We start from the raw sequence: 13,768 nt of genomic DNA, 5'->3' as shown, positions 1-13,768 counted from the left end.
TCAGGATCCCACACTGTTGAAATTCTGTGGAAAAGATATGGTTAGTCTGAGTTGGAGGGGAGGGGAAACTTGCGAAAGTATTCGGCCCCCTTGAACTTTGCGACCTTTTGCCACATTTCAGGCTTCAAACATAAAGATATAAAACTGTAATTTTTTGTGAAGAATCAACAACAAGTGGGACTCAATCATGAAGTGGAACGAAATTTATTGGCTATTTCAAACTTTTTTAACAAATAAAAAACTGAGAAAATTGGGTATGCAAAATTATTCAGTCCCCTTAATTTAATACTTTGTAGCGCCACCTTTTGCTGCGATAACAGCTGTAAGTCGCTTGGGGTATGTCTCTATCAGTTTTGCACATCGAGAGACTGAAATTTTTGCCCATTCCCCCTTGCAAAACAGCTCGAGCCCAGTGAGGTTGGATGGAGAGCGTTTGTGAACAGCAGTTTTCAGTTCTTTCCACAGATTCTCGATTGGATTCAGGTCTGGACTTTGACTTGGCCATTCTAACACCTGGATATGTTTATTTGTGAACAATTCCATTGTAGATTTTGCTTTATGTTTTGGATCATTGTCTTGTTGGAAGACAAATCTCCGTCCCAGTCTCAGGTCTTTTGCAGACTCCATCAGGTTTTCTTCCACAATGGTCCTGTATTTGGCTCCATCCATCTTCCCATCAATTTTAACCATCTTCCCTGTCCCTGCTGAAGAAAAGCAGGCCCAAACCATGATGCTGCCACCACCATGTTTGACAGTGGGGATGTTTTCCTCTACAACAATGTAAGTGTGTTTTTATATGCGCATGAAAAATAAAAGGAACATATTACACCATTTTGGATCCTTTCTCTTCCATTTATGAGATATGATTTGGTAAGGACCTGCAGGAAGTGATCCAGTTTCCACTTACCAGACCAAGCTAGTTAGACCCACATGCAGTACTGCAAAGGGGTCCACGTTATCTGGTAAGTGCAAGCATTTTTAGGGTGTGGAGCACCGATCACTGCATGAGAAGAATAGGAGATTACAGCACCTTATCAGTTTGGCACGGAAGCACTTTATTTGATCTATGGATTTTCACTGGCCAATTCCTGGTTTACAATATTGTACTTAATTTTGCATGTAAAAGTTTACATTATTTTTATGGACTTTCACTAGCCACTTGCTTTTTTACACTACTGAACTATTTTTGCATATAGCCGTATCTATTGTTTTGCACTTTAGTTACTATTTATTATTATTTTGGGAATGCTAAATTAATCAGTTGTTGCACAGAAGCACTTTATCCAATATATGGATTAACAATAGTCAGGGGTATGGTGTTTGCACATTTGATGTTATAATTCATATATATAGTGTTATGGTGGTTGCACTACTCACAATTTTGACAACAAACAAAAGCATATCATAACAGACTGCTCTTGTGCAAGCGTGGAAGTGGCAGATAACGTGCTCCGCCCTACGCATTTTGTCACAACTGACATCATCATGGGGGGGACAGGAACACTGTGTTTGTTTTGCCCACCTGCAAGTAACATGTGGACCTCCTTCCAGCAACCAACACAGCAGTCTGCCTTAAACAGTTTTCCACACAGCTTCTTCTGAGGAGCCTGCACAGAAGGAGCATACTGCTGACTGTTCAACTGCATTGTAGGGAAACTGGGCAGCAAGGGAACACAAGATGGCATTGAAGAAGCTATTTTGTTTGGTGAGACCCTAAATTACTTGCTGGTGGGTTCTCCAGACGATGTTAATTGGTGTGGTCCTCCAGGTCCTCAAGCAGAGGCCTTCTGACCAGGCCATTGCCCGAGAGAAGTACTCAGGGACTGTGTGTAACTAGGAGCCTGTGTAATGGACTGTGTGTAACTAGGAGCCTGTGTAATCCAAGGTGGGCAGCTAAGATGGCCAGGAGCCTGAAGAATTTACAATATGTTCTGGCGTGGTGATGCAGAAAACCCTTGCAAGAGTAACGCCCATGAGTTATGTTAAATTTTACTTACAGGAATTCTAATCTTTAGACAATGGCCTTATTACGGACAGACATTTCATGTTCCACAACAATTTACAGTAAGTCATTATCAGACAGTGAAAACCTGTTTTCTTCAATCCTTTAATCAAAAGGATGGGCATTACAAAAGGACTGTGGTGACAACAGTTGTATTTCATTGCTACTATGGACACTTCAATAGGACTCTCAACGTAGGTGAAAATTGTGCTTGGAATATTTTTTTTTTTTTAATAATATTTTTTTATTGATTTTATTTCGCATTTTATAAAAATAAAGAACAAAACATTTTTTCGTACATTACAAAATCTTCTTTTCACCCCTAAATCCCCCCTCCCCTTATCTCCCCGATCCCTTTGCGTTTACCCTATTCGGCTATTGCGGTCCTACTCCTCTTGTCTTATATATTTCAGCCTATCCCAGTCTTTAGTCACTCCCCTTATCTTTCCATAACTCTATGTACTCTCTGTTTTTTGTAACCACTTCTAGATAGGAAGATTTTCCGCCTTAATGACCAGGCCATTTTTTGCAATTTGGCACTGTATTATTTTAAAGGACAATTGCGCGGTTGTGCGACACTGTACCTAAATACAATTGATGTCTTTTTTCCCCACAAATAGAGCTTTCTTTTGGTTGTATTTGATCACCTCTGCGATTTTTATTTAAAAAAAAAAAAAAAACAATATATTTCACATTCTGCTATATAACATTCCCTAAAAAAAAATAAAAAAATCTAAATTTTTTAACATTTTAGGCCAATTTGTTGTCTGCTGCATATTTTTGTTATAAAAAAACGCAATAAGTGTATTTTGATTGGTTTGCGCAAAAGTTATCGCGTCTACTAAAGGAAAGATTTATATCAATTTTATTGTTTTTTTTTTTACTAGTAATGGCGGCGATCTGCGATTTTTAGCGGGACTGCGACATTGCGGCGGACAGATCGGACCCCTAACTGACATTTTTGACACTTTTGGGGGGACCAGTGACATTACTACAGTAATCAGTGCTAAAAAAATATGCACTGTTACTGTGATAATGGCACTGACAGGGAAGGGGTTAACAGTGTGTGTGATCAAGGGGTTAAATGTGTACCTAGGGGCGTTTTTCTAACTGTATGGGGGCAGGGCTTATGGAATGACCATAGAGACCTTTGATCCTATATAGAAGGATCACAGGCACCCTGTGATCATTCCAGAGAGAAGAACTGTCAGCTGTGTTTATAACAGCTGACCGTCCTTCTCTCTCAGCGGGGAACGATCATGGGTGTCAGGCGACAATCGGAGCCGCCTGCCCTGTTCATCGGAGTTCCCGCTGCCAAGTGGGGGTGGGAGCGAGCCACCGGGGGCGCCGTAGCTGCAGGATTGTGACCGACATACAGTTTACGGCGGTTCTCGCAGGAGGGGTGGCCTGCCGCAGTAAAACTGCGGCGGGCGGTCGTTAAATAGTTAAAATCAATCCATTTTCTCCACTTATTTGAAAAGCAGCCTACTTGTTCTTCATATCTTCTACACTAGAATTCCATATCATATATATATTCTACTCTGCCACACCAATCTCTTACGGTAGGAGCTTCTATTTCGAGCCATCTTTTTGGGGTCGTCCCCTTCGTTGCATTAAGCAGGTTTTGGACTATCAAATTTCTGTAATGCTTTAGGGGTCTATTTGTTCTATGAAATAGTCATGTCCGGAGAGGGGCGTAACTACAGGGGTTGCAATTGCAACAGGGCCCCAAGCTCCAGGGGGCCTGTGCGGCTCCCCTGTACACCTGGATAGGAGGGGAGGGGGGGGGCAGCATGTAGAGAAATCACTGTCCTCTTTTTTCCTCCAGTAGCCACAAGAGGAGAATGGAGGAGATTGGATCCTCTGTATGCTGCCCCCACCACTCCTCCTATCCAGGTCACTTGTGTTCTGCTGTCTCTGGGCCCCTGTGTGCTCCCTTGGTCCCCCCCCCCCCACTGTGCTGCCCCCTCCACTGTGCTCCCTATCCCTCTCCTACCAGCTGCTGCAGGGGATGTGTTACAATAGGGGACCAAGAAGGGGTAGGTAAATATGTAATTAACCAGCTTCTTCCTTTTCTGAATGGACAGAGTCATAGTCAGTGACAGTGTAAAAAAATAAAATAAAATAATAAAAACAATTAAAATACCAAAAAATAAAAACTACTGACACCAGTGGGTGAACCATGGGAAGGCCCCAAGATGGCAGGAAGGGGGCCCTCTGCAGAACTTGTGAAAGGGTCCCACCGCAGGACCGTAATAAAGGGCCCCGCAACAAGAGTAAATGGCCACAGGATCAGTTGGAAGAGTCCCAAGCTTGAAGAGAAGGGCCCGGTCAGGGGTCCGGGGGGCCCTTCATGGTTTCTTGCACTGGGGCCCTGAAGGTTCTAGTTACGCCTCTGTGTCCATGGGTCATCCATAATACTCTCACCCGTAATTTAATGAGTTGTTTTATCCTTAACCAGAACTCCCGGATCTTAGGACATTCCCACCAGACATGAATGATTTTGCCCAACTACTGACAGCCCATCCAACACAAGTTTGACTTCATCGGCTGACAGCTGTGTGCTATAACTGGTTTTATATACCATCTCGAGAGGCACTTGTAATTCATCTCAATGGTGTTCACGTCTCTAGCGGTGCAGTGTGCGGCTCTCAGCACAGTTCCCTCCTGGTGCTCATCCAAACCAAATCCTTCTCTTTCCCAACTATCTATAAATGTAGGTTTCCTCATTCCTACCAGATCAGGTAACATCTTATATATCTGAGACATGCCATGTCTTGTTTTTGTTAACGGGTAACAGAGTTTTTCCACCGGTTCTACTCTTTTTCTGATCTGATGGGTTGGGGCAAAGAACCTACAAAATGTTTTAATTGCATATAACTCCCATTATTTAGTGTCAACCCTCCCATAGTGTTTAATTTGTGAATTGATCTAATCTTTCCATTGTGTGTTGTTTCTTTTAATCACATCGCTTGGAATCCTTTTTAAGTTAGCCGTACGCTAGTCGTTTTTCACACAAACATTTGTACGAATCTTCGTAGGAAAATTCTCAGTGCATTTGATGGCTTGATGAATACCATTTGAAAGTACTTCAAAATTTAATTTGCTTTTAACTAGGGATAGACCAAAATGTTTTTTTCAGGGCCGATATCGATACCGATATTTTGGTCACAACGTATCGGTATCGGCCGATATGGGCTAATATTTTGTACATATTTTGTACATTTAAAGTTTTGAAAAATAAAGACAATTTTTGACACAAATCTGGTACTGAACATGTTATTTTTTGTTTAATGCTTAATGGCTGGCTTGCTGGCACCCTATGGAGGATAGCTGGCTGGCTGGCACCCTGTGGTGGATGGCTGGCTGGCATCCTGTAGTGGGTGGCTGGTTTGCTGGCACCCTGTGGTAGATGGCTGGCTGGCACCCTGTGGTGGGTGGCTGGCTGTCTGGCACCCTGTGGTGAGTGGCTGGCTGTCTGGCACCCTGTAGTGGGTGGCTGGCTGGCACCCTGTGGTGGGTGGCTGGCTGGCACCCTGTGGTGGGTGGCTGGCTGGCACCCTGTGGTGGGTGGGTGGCTGGCTGGCACCATGTGGTGGATGTCTGGCTGGCTGTCTGGCACCCTGTGGTGGGTGGCTGGTTGGCTGGCACCCTGTGGTGGGTGGGTGGCTGGCACAGGGGCTGTAGGTGGCTGGTACAGGGCCTGTGGGCAGCTGGCTGGTACAGTGCCTGTGGCTGGCTGGTACAGGACCTGTGGGTAGCTGGCTGTCTGGCACCCTGTCTGTGGGTGGCTGGCTGACTGGCACCCTGTGGTGGGTGGCTGGCTGGCTGGCACCCTGTGGTGGGTGGCTGGCTGGCACCCTGTGGTGGGTGGGTGTCTGGTACAGGGCCTGTGGGTGGCTGGCTGGTACAGTCCTGTGACTGACTGGTACAGGGCCTGTGGGTGGCTGGCTGGTACAGGGCCTGTGGGTGGCTGGCAGGCTCGCTGGTACAATGCCTGTGGCTGGCTGGCTCGTAAAAAAAATGCAATTCTGCCCTTACTAATTTTCTTGTCATTGCAGTTTAATCATTTGCCCTTTGAAAGATTTACCCCCCTTCATAACCAGGCCATTTTTTGCGATACGGCACTGCATTATTTTAACTGACAATTGCGTGATCATGCAATGCTGTACCCAAAACAGCTGTTCCCCCACAAATAGATCTTTCTTTTGGTGGTATTTATACACCTCTTACGTTTTTATTTTTAGTGCTAACAACAAAAAAAGACTGACAATTTTGAAGAAAAAAACATTTTTTTTTCATTTTCTGCTATTAAACACATCCCATAAAAAAATTGAAAAAGCCTAATTTCTTCATCAATTTAGGCCAATATGTATTTTGCTACATATTTTCAGTAACAAAAAATCCCAGTAAGCATATATTGATTGGTTTGCACGTTATAGCGGCTACAAACTATAGGATATTTTTATTTTTATTTTTTTTTATTTTTATTTTTTTACTCGTAATGCCGGCGATCAGCGACTTATAGTGGAACTGCGATATTGCAGCAGAGAGTCAGACACTAACTGACACTTTTGACACTTTTTGGGGACCAGGACACTATTATAGTGATTAGTGCTATAAAATATGCAGTTACTGTACTAATGACATAGGCTGGGAAGTGGTTAACATCAGGGGCGATCAAAGGGTTACTTGTGTGCCTAGCCATTGAGTTTGTGTAATGTGGGAGCTACTTTTACAAAGTGAAGGCATGGATCCGTGATCCGTGGTTATATACAGCAGGAGCGGGCTGGCAGAGGCGCGCATGTGCGCCCCCTACCAGGAAGTGCCGGATTACGTACCAGCAGTGCCACTTTGCCGCTGAATATCTAAGTTAAACGGTTGGCAAGTGGTTAAAATGAAAATGGTAAGAAGTAACAAGATGGATTTTAATGGCACAGCATAGTTTACAAACACTGGTTGATAAAAAAAAAAAAAATTTATTTTGCTTACCTAACCTGTTCCCGACCGCCCGCCGCAGTTATACAGCGGCAGGCAGCTGCTCCCAGGCAAATCGGTGTACATGTACAGCGCTTGCGTGCACAAGGCTGGGGGGCGACCAAACCGGTCATTCTGAAAGATGTTACAGGCAGCATAACAATTTTTACGACTTCTCCAGACCCTTTTACATCTGTCACATGTGCTCAGGGTGAACCTGCTCTCGTCCGTGAAAAAAGCACAGAGTGCCAGTGGCGGTCCTGCCAATTTTGGTGTTCAGTGGAAAATGCCAATCAAGTTCCATGGTGTCGGGCAGTGAGCGCAGGGCCCACTAGAGGACAACGGGCCCTCAGGCCACCCTCATGAAGTCTGTTTCTGATTGTTTGGTCAGAGACATTCACACCAGTGGCCTGCTGGAGGTCATTTTGTAGGGCTCTGGCAGTGCTCATCCTGTTCCTCCTTGCACAAAGGAGCAGATACCGGTCCTGATGATGGGTTAAGGACCTTCTACGGCCCTGTCCAGCTTTTCTAGAGTAAGTGCCTGTCTCTTGGAATCTCCTCCATGCTCTTGAGACTCCTGTGAGACACAGCAAACCTGGCAATGGCACATATTGATGTGCCATCCTGGAAGAGTTGGACTGCCTGTGCAATATCTATAGGGTCCAGGTATCACCTCATGCTACCAGTAGTGACACTGACCCTAGCCAAATGCAAAACTTCTGAAAAACAGCCAGGAAAGATGAGTAGGGAAAAAAATATCAGTGGCCTCCTCAAGTAAAACCATTCCTATTTCGGAGGTTGTCTTGTTGCTCATCTAGTCCATCTGTTAGTAATTTCATTAACACCAAAGCAGCTGAAACTGATTAACAGCCCCCTCTGCTACGTAACTGACCAGATCAATATGCCAGGAGTTTAATTGACTTGATGCTATACTCTGATTAAAAAGTGTTCCTTTACTTTTTTTGAGCAGTGTAGTTAGTGACCAGGTTTGCACACATCTTAGGAAGGATTTTGGTCCACTTTTCTTTACATATGTTCTCTAAATCCTTAACGTTTCTTGGTTGTCTCTTGGCAACTCGAAGTTTCAGCTCCCTCCATACATTTTCTATAGGTTTAAGGTCTGGAGACTCCTTGACCTTAAAGTGATTGTAAAGTCTATTTTTTATTTTTATTTTTTAAATAACAAACATGTTATACTGACCTGCCCTGTGCAGTTGGTTTTGCACAGAGCAGTCTGGATCCTCCTCTTCTCTGGTCCCTCTTTGCTGCTCCTCCTATCGAGTGCCCCCACAGCAAGCAGCTTGCTATGGGCACACCCAAGCCGAGCTGCAGCTCCATGTGTCCATTCATACATGGAACTGCCATTCGGCCCCGCCCCCTCTCTCTCCTGATTGGCTGACTGACTTTGATTGAAAGCCGCAGGAGCCAATGGCGCCACGGCTGTATCTCAGCCAATCAGGAGGGAGAGTCCCGGACGGCCAAGGGACTTCGCTGGATATCGCTGGATAGAGAGGGGGCATAGGTAAGTAATAGGGGGTGCTGGGGAGGCTGCTACAAACAAAAGGCTTTTTTTCTTAATGCATAGAATGCAATAAGATAAAAAACCCTCTTGCCTTTACAACTCCTTTATGTGCTTCTTCTTGAGCCCCTCCTTTGTTGCCTTGGCGGTATGTCTTGGATCATTGTCATGCTGGAAGACCCATCTACAACCCATCTTCAGTGTTCTGGCTGAGGGAAGAAGGTTCTCATCCAAGATTTTACAATACGTAGCCCCGTCCATTGGCCCCTCAATGCAGCAAGGTCAGCCTGTACCTTTAGCAGAGAAACAGCCCCCAAGCATAATGTTCCCATCTCCGTGCTTGACTGTAGGGATGGTGTTCTTAGGGTCATAGTCAGCATTTTCTTTCCTCCAAACACGGCGAGGGAGCCAAGCATGTGGGTCTGCGAGATGGGAGCAAGGCAAGCCGGGAGTGGGACTGTCAGTGTTCTTTGGACTGGAGTGGACTGAAGACGAGACCACCTGGCACGGAGAGAGACTGTCACTGTGACTCAGGAGGGGACGTGTCGGTGATCTGTGCTGCTGCACACTGCTATCAGCGTCACTGTAAGATTCAATTTCATGTGTGTGTGCCGCTCATTTTAATTTCTTGCCCTCCCAAGTCCTGTCCCTGCTACTTACTTACTATATTAAAAAAAAAAAAAAATTAAATATTTTTTTTTTTTTTTTTTTGCTTTAATATCTACTTCAAATGACATTGCTAATTGCATATTGTACTTGTTTGTAGCCTAAATACTGAAATTTGCACTTAAAACTGGAATTTTGTAACTTTTTGAAATGTCAGTAAAAACTTGGCTGTGCCAGTAAATTTTGGATGTTGTGTCAGTAAACTTAAATCTGGTAAGTTGGCAACGCTGCTGGTTCACAATATTCTACATTTAATAATAGATTGTACCTTTTGTATTCAGCTTTAAAAAAAATATGTTTTTGGTGGAATTTAAGAATGACCAAATTTATCAAGGATGTTATTGTAAAATAAACTTCTGCTGATATCCCTCTCCACGCTCTGTAGAAAAAGTGATTCTAGGAGATCCTTTTCAGCTTTGAAAAAACTCTTTCACCAGATACTTGAGCACATGCAAGAGTAAAGCTGGCTATATATGTGTAGATATTTAAACACAAATTCCTATCAAAATTCATACAAAAATTAGTATGAAAATTCTCAGCACATTTGACAAGATGACGAATGTTGGTTGAAACTAGCTTAAAATTTTGTTTCCTTTTAACATTTTGATTTAGAATTTTGGGAACAAATTAACTTTACCAAATGAAAACCACATTGTGATGGTATTGACTGTCACTGGAGGTGAGGAGCAGATACTTAATGGTTTGAATTGCTTCAGATGGGACAGCAATATTTGTCAGCAATATCTTCATATAGAAATAAGAAGATTTAATCCTATTTTACACTGGGAGACTTAGACTGTTATAGACAATTGCCATGAAGTCTGACTCCTAGATAATGTGTGTATTCCCTTTCCCTGCATGCCAGACAGGCCTCCGTATTGTTTGTGTATTGAAATGGAATGTGTATTGTGTTAAAGTTTACCTGTCTCATTGTTAAATGTTAATGACCTCTCTTGTTCTGTCTGCCTTAAGATAAACTTATTATGGGATGTATTTGTGTACACTGTATGGGACTGTAAGGGCCTGTTCTCAAAAAGGTCCACCTGGGCGGCAACCTTGTGGGGGAAAACTATATAAAAGTATGTTTCTTGTTCAATAAAGAGATATAGTTCACCCTCAATCTAGAGTCCTGCCTCTTATTGGGGGAATCGGCTACAAGGGATTGCTATATCCTCCATACTCTCTTGGATAATCACTAAGCTCTTGTAAGAGCTTGTGTAAGAGCTTGTTCTGCTGCACTCTCTGGGTAAAGAGAGGTTCACTCACGGGAACCTGGAGTCTTGTCGTAGGTCCAGGGTGGGTAGGAGATGGCGAGACCCTAACCATGCTACGGTGGTTCGTGGGGTCTGAAGCTGTTATGGTGTCTGGTGGAGTGCTTGGAGCCCTCGGAAAGCACTAGGAGCATCCATCAACGGAGGTACCCGGTCGGTGTGCCGGTTGATCCATTACACACATACACTGTTAGAAATGTGTTACTTCGAAAACTTTCCATTCTGCTCCTTCGAGCACTGGATTATACTGTATATATGGACTGCACTGTTATATATGTTATAACCTTTTGTCATTACATGGACATTGCATGAAATTGATACATAGCCAGCACTGGTATATATGGCATGCATTTTTGTGATTGCACAGATATATATGTGTAGAATTTGATGCATGAATATTCTCATTATACACTGCCTGGCCAAAAAGTTGCCACCAAAAAAAGTCACACATTCTAATATTTTGTTTGATTACGGCACGCATTCGCTGTGACATTGTTTCGATAAGCTTCTGCAATGTCACAAGATTTATTTCCGTCCAGTGTTGAATTCATTTTTCACCAAGATCTTGAATTGATGATGGGAAAGTCGGACTACTGCGCAAATCCTTCTCCAGCACATCCCAAAGTTTCTCATTGGGGTTAAGTTCTGGACTCTGTGGTGGCCAATCCATGTGTGAAAATGTCATCTCATGCTCCCTGAACCACTCTTTCACAATTTGAGCCAGATGAATCCTGGCATTGTTATCTTGGAATATGCCCGTGCCATCAGGGAAGAAAAAATCCATTGATGGAATAACCTGGTCATTCAGTATATTCAGGTAGTCAGCTGACCTCATTCTCTGAGCATATGCAGTAACTATCCAATAGGAAATTACTGCATGCTTAGTTTAGTTAGTTGCTTAGTCAATTCCAGGTGGTAACTTTTTTTTTGGCCAGGCAGTGTATTTGCCTATTTTGCTTGGTCAATTCCAGGTGGTGACTTTTTTTTTTTTTTGGATAGGCAGCGCATTTGCCTATTTTAATATTATTTTTGTATACATATAGTAAGGCTGTGTAGTCAAAGGCTTGGTCAAGGATTTGTAGCACGGTACTGTCTGCGAGCCAGTATTGTGATTCTCCAAGTTGTAAACTGAAGGCAAGGCAACCATGTTTCAACATGTGTGATTTTCAATTAATCATTTATATTTGTATCATGTTGATCTTAGGTCAGGCTGTTTTAGAGGAACCCTCTGTTGTATAGGCTTGGCAAGTACACACGGTATTTTCCTTTAACTCAGGCAAATGGCTTTTAATGGCTCCAACAATGATAACTGAGTGGTTTCTAATTGTATAATGTTTATTCTACCTAAAGCCACTGTTGTATCATGGGCTTGGCAAGTTGGCACTGACTTGCCTGGTGACAGTTTTGCTTTTCCAGTGTAACAGTCTTTCAGTGGCACAAACTGTTAGAAGTAAATTATTCCAAATCATTTATTTAGTTATAACTCCAGTAGTAACTGAGCTCTTTACTGGGGAAATAGTTTTTTTCTGGCATTTACATGTTGGCCTTCATCCCTTTAGACGTGTTCCTATTGGAAATGTCTCATCAAAAATGACATTTATGTTGCAGGGGATGCCAGAAATCTGACTTGTATCTTATGCCTCGTTTCCACTGAGTGGTATGGTACGGTTCGGTTCGGAACGGTACACATTGCGTTTCCACTGCCAATAGTACCCTTTCATGATAGGCGTGGTTTAGCAGGAAAGCTGTGATAGACGATTCTCTGTCAACCAATCAAAGTTCTGCAGAGTGTAGCTCCACCCTGTTGGTACGGTACTAATGTGCTTGGTACCCCAACGAAAGGGTAAAAAAGTGGTACGGTACGGTTCGGAATTAGGGTACCATTCATAATGGAAACGGCATAAATAGCGTACCCTACCGAACTGAACCGTACCAGAAAGCTCAGTGGAAACGAGCCATTAGTGCAGAATTCTGAGAAAATCAGTGAGCCAATCACACAAGCAGGAAATTATGTTTTTGGGGGACGCTCTATACACATTCTGTGTACAGAACAACTTCAGGTCGCCATATTGCATTGAATTATCAGAAAAATACAGTGCTGCAGATTGAAAAGAAAAGGTAATTTTTAATAACCTGCAATTACAATATGACTTGTGTCGCAATTGTATACGCTATATTATTTTTCCTTTATTCACAAATTTTTTTTTCCCACAGAAAATGGGCGTTACCCTTTACATTTCAAAGTTATTGCGCAGATAAACCTAAATTAGAAAGCCGCTGGCAAAAACAATACGAATAAGAGTGTAAACAGTATATACAAAAAAGAAAACTGCAGTGCTAAAATGACAAAGACATAAAGTCCCATAAATATTACAATTTGAAGTGATATAGTCCAATCATGAAACTAGTAGATCACTCCAAGGAAAATGTGAGGGATTAAGTGTTTAACATATATGAGAAAAAAAAAAAAATAGAAAAATGATAGTAATATCGTATATAGATTATAAGAGTCATGAGCGCAGTATGATAGAATATCCTTGAGACAGGAGTCATCAATTTTCTTTCCTTTGCTACTAAACAGGAGACCTCTGTGGCTTTTCTTTGGTGTCCAATGGGAGCGCTCACATAGGGAATGTGATGGTTCACTGGCAAATCATGCATGTAAGATGAATCAAAGAAACTCCCATAGTGTGAAACTTTATAAAATGTATTAAAGATAAAAAAAATCCATGATTTTCCAGTGAACCATCGATTTTTCCCTATGTGAGTGTTGCCTCCGGCCGGGTGCCCCCACAGCAAGCAGCTTGCTGTGGGGGCACCCAAGCAAGCGTGCTCCCGGCCCGTGCTTCGGTGTGTCCATTTACACACAAAGCCTTGGTTTGGCCCCACCCCCTGTGTCTCCTGATTGGCTCACTGATTGATTGACAGCAGCGGGAGGCAAGGCTCTCATGGACATCACTGGATCTAGAAGGGGCTCAGCTAAGTAATAGGGGGGCTCCTGCATACAGCAGGTTTTTTTTTACCTTCATGCATAGAATGCATGAAGATATAAAACCTTGTGCCTTTACAACCACTTTAAAGTATAAGTTCACGTTTTGGAACACGGCTAATGTTACACCTATTTTAAGAGTTCCAGCACGTCTCCTTTCCCCCTCGATCCCCCTTCCTGTGACAGCATGCGTGGGTTCTTAACCTCCCTGGCGGTATGATTCTCTCCAATTTTAGGTGCTGAAAGCGGTACCATTATTTTACATGTAATTCTTAAAAATGAGCAGCCCAAACCAACTATTTACATATGATTTTTTTTTTACTGCGCGTTCTTCTTTATAACAT

Source organism: Pelophylax lessonae, assembly GCF_965119305.1.
Source record: "Pelophylax lessonae genome assembly, chromosome: 12".
NCBI lineage: Eukaryota > Metazoa > Chordata > Amphibia > Anura > Ranidae > Pelophylax > Pelophylax lessonae.
Note: the sequence above shows the minus strand (reverse complement) of the source record.